Consider the following 3,872-nt stretch of genomic DNA (forward strand, 5'->3'; position numbering starts at 1 on the left):
CTAAAATCCGTGTCATCTCATCTCCGATCCTTGAAGTGGCACCTGGCAACCATTATCCAACAAAGTCCTAACAAGCACAAAAAAGGTTAAGTCGCAACTGGCTGGCTCTCCATTCAGAAGCCTTATTACTGCAATGAGAAATTTTCCGAGATACTTGTTTTATTTGCAAAGAAGCCTCATTTGTTAGTTAGGTAATAAGACAATTTATTATCAGAGAGACAGAGAAGCCTAGTTCATCTGGCAAAGTCGGTTATAGAGAAATTATGCGGAAGAGGGAATCGGAATTAGCGGCCAAGTTGGTTGCAGCAGATGCCGAAGAAGACCGAAGAGTATGGAATTTAAAGGAGAGAATACCGAACGTTTAACATCGCCGCCGTTTCATCAGATTTGTAATTATGGAGAATTCGGTTTGCCACTACTGAAAGGAAGAAGACGACGAAAAGGAAGGAGAAGAAGAAGACGGTAAAAAAGGAGGAGAAAAAGAAAAAACATTGGAGAGGGAAAGAAAAAAAGGGTAATATCGGAATTAAAAAATATCACGTGTGTGCGGATTTTAATGGATGTTAAGATATGGTAAAGTTATTTAATTGTCAGAATTAATTAAGTACTGAGGGTGCAGTTTGTAAATTAGCTAAATAATAAAGATATTTTAAAAAGTTTAATGATAAATGACTTAAAAACTGCTTTTAAATAATTAATCTTAATAAAAAGTTCAAAATCCCAAAGTTTCATAAAACCTCATCATGATGCCGTCCGAAAGTTTTGAAATTTCAGAAAATTAAAATTCTCTTTGTTTACATGCCACAGTCCCCCGCACTCCCCCGCCGGACACAAAAAGAAAAATACATATATTCTGGGTCTGGGATTTATTAATTAGTAAATCGGGCAGGGATTCGGGTCAAGAGCCAATCCGGCACCGCCCCGGATACAAGTAGGAACAATAACAAACATTAGTATCAGATGGTTCTAGAATTCAAAAACCAAATTCCAACTTCCAGGTTCCCACCAAGAAAGAACTGATGCGCTTCCTGGAGGGAAATAAAAGTCTTTGATGGGCGATGTGTTCATTTGCTTAAAATTTGATCCTACGGTCAGGATTAACGTGTGGAATGTTCTGGAAAAACAGTCCTGAAAGCTACCTAAAAGCTATATAATAAGCGACTATCTGTCTCAAACAAATCACTCTAACCCTAGCGCAAACATTTATCTTTCTTGATACCCTTTTTTCTTCTCTCAATCTTCTCTGTGATTATTTTTATCGGTTATTGCAACAACAATGGCCGGTAAAGGTGAAGGACCGGCTATTGGGATCGATCTCGGGACGACATACTCCTGTGTTGGTGTGTGGCAACACGATCGCGTTGAGATTATAGCTAACGACCAAGGAAATAGAACTACGCCCTCGTATGTTGGCTTTACTGATACAGAGCGTTTGATCGGAGATGCAGCCAAGAACCAGGTCGCCATGAACCCCGTGAACACCGTTTTCGGTAAGTTCCAGGATTCTACTCCGTTTATGCTGAATATTTTTATTTATATTTTGAGATCATTCTGTTCTGTTGGTGTCTGCTACTCGCAGAGGGAGTCGAATGCCGCGTACACGTTTAGTGTTAATGTCTTCTGTAGAATTTGTCAACAGTTTTTTATGGTTTGAGGAATCCAGATCTGGGTTTTCTGTATATGATATATTCAGATCTACTAGTTTACCTTGTGTTAATTTTCAGTGATCCGTCCAGATCTATGCTTATTATGTGATTTTGCCCTCATAGTACGATTAGATTTTTTCCTAGGGCATCATTGTTTGTGTTTTCTGAAGTTGTTCATTGCTTCTTATGGGTTTTGCCGATGGTTTTAAGTTTTAACAACTAATGTATTTGGTTTCTATTATGGGGTCCTTGTCTAGCAGATCTGTTACTTGAATGTCTTAAGTACTTTGCTTATAGGGGTATAATTTTCAAAAATTTATCTTAACATCCATTAGTTCATGTGAGAATCTGGAATCTTGTATTTTATGCCTTCCTAATTCAGGATTTGGCTTTCTGATCTTCTGATTCTTTCTTTTTCAGATGCAAAGCGTTTGATCGGTAGGAGGTTTAGTGATGCTTCTGTTCAGAGCGATATTAAATTGTGGCCTTTCAAGGTGATTGCCGGCCCTGGTGACAAGCCCATGATCGTTGTCACCTACAAGGGTGAGGATAAACAGTTTGCCGCTGAGGAGATTTCATCCATGGTTCTAATGAAGATGCGCGAGATTGCCGAGGCCTACCTTGGTTCAGCTGTGAAGAACGCTGTTGTCACAGTTCCTGCCTATTTTAACGACTCTCAGCGTCAGGCCACGAAGGATGCCGGCGTTATCGCTGGTCTCAATGTCATGCGTATCATCAATGAGCCTACGGCTGCAGCCATTGCTTACGGTCTTGACAAGAAGGCCGGCAGTGTTGGCGAGAAGAACGTCCTCATTTTTGACCTTGGTGGTGGAACCTTCGATGTCTCCCTTCTTACCATTGAAGAGGGTATCTTCGAGGTAAAAGCCACTGCAGGAGATACTCACCTCGGAGGCGAGGACTTTGACAACCGAATGGTGAACCACTTCGTTCAGGAGTTCAAGAGGAAGCACAAGAAGGATATCAGTGGAAACCCTAGAGCTCTGAGGAGACTCAGGACATCATGTGAGAGGGCAAAGAGGACTCTCTCGTCCACTGCCCAGACCACCATTGAGATTGATTCTTTGTATGAGGGTATCGACTTCTACTCCACCATCACCCGTGCCAGATTTGAGGAGCTCAATATGGATCTCTAAATTTGAGCTCTCCGGCATCCCACCTGCTCCCAGGGGTGTTCCTCAAATCACAGTGTGTTTTGATATTGATGCAAACGGCATCTTGAACGTCTCCGCCGAGGACAAGACCACTGGGCAGAAGAACAAAATTACAATCACCAATGACAAGGGTAGGTTGTCCAAGGAAGAGATTGAGAAGATGGTCCAGGAGGCAGAGAAGTACAAGTCTGAGGATGAGGAGCACAAGAAGAAGGTGGAGTCCAAGAATGCATTGGAGAATTATGCTTACAACATGAGGAACACAGTGAAGGATGAGAAGATTGGTGCCAAGCTTGCCCCAGCTGACAAGAAGAAGATAGAGGATGCAATTGAGCAGGCCATACAGTGGTTGGACAGCAACCAGCTAGCCGAGGCAGATGAATTCGAAGACAAGATGAAGGAGTTGGAAAGCATTTGCAACCCCATCATCGCAAAGATGTACCAGGGAGCGGGACCTGATGCAGGTGCAGGGATGGATGAAGATGGTCCTTCTGTCGGCGGAACTGGTGCTGGCCCCAAGATTGAGGAGGTTGATTAAGCGGGTGTGGTTTGGGCGGTATATTGCATACTGCGGAATTTATGGAAGTCTCTTTCTTCGTCATTCGTATTTTTGTGTTAGGATTTTGGACTTTTGTTCTTTGCCCGTATATAATTGGGCAGTACTCTTTTTGTTGGTTCTTCGTCTATTATATTTACTGGTTATGAGGTAATTGGTTCCAATTTTCCTCCCTCTCCCTCATTTTATATAAAACGAAGTTTATCAGAAAGCAAACCAAATCGAAGCAACAGCTCCAAACATCACTCTACAGTCCACACAATTGATTTTAATTTCGGGTGGTAGCTTCTCCCCTGGCGAATTGCCCCTTCCCCACTAATATTGGTTTTGAAGTATTGTATTTATTTTGTTATGTAATCAAATTCAACCTATCATGTATAACACACGCACGCCAATGGAATAAATGAGTAGGGGTTTCCAATGGAATATATTTCTATTTTTATATAATAGGAATATGTAAGAATATACAATTATTTTATATGTTATTTTTATTAAAAT

The 3,872-nt window shown here is 41.4% G+C and overlaps 1 pseudogene across 1 annotated transcript; it reads left to right on the top strand.

The window, feature by feature from the left end:
* Nucleotides 1-983: 983 nt before the first annotated feature.
* On the top strand, nucleotides 984-3,538 carry LOC148868111 (heat shock cognate 70 kDa protein pseudogene; annotated as a pseudogene). Its single transcript, XR_016107160.1, has 2 exons — nucleotides 984-1,490; nucleotides 2,067-3,538. The product of XR_016107160.1 is annotated as a heat shock cognate 70 kDa protein pseudogene (transcript).
* Nucleotides 3,539-3,872: the final 334 nt, after the last annotated feature.

Source organism: Nelumbo lutea, chromosome 2 (genome assembly GCF_056320005.1).
Source record: "Nelumbo lutea isolate HS-2025 chromosome 2, American lotus-T2T, whole genome shotgun sequence".
Classification (NCBI taxonomy): Eukaryota; Viridiplantae; Streptophyta; class Magnoliopsida; order Proteales; family Nelumbonaceae; genus Nelumbo; species Nelumbo lutea.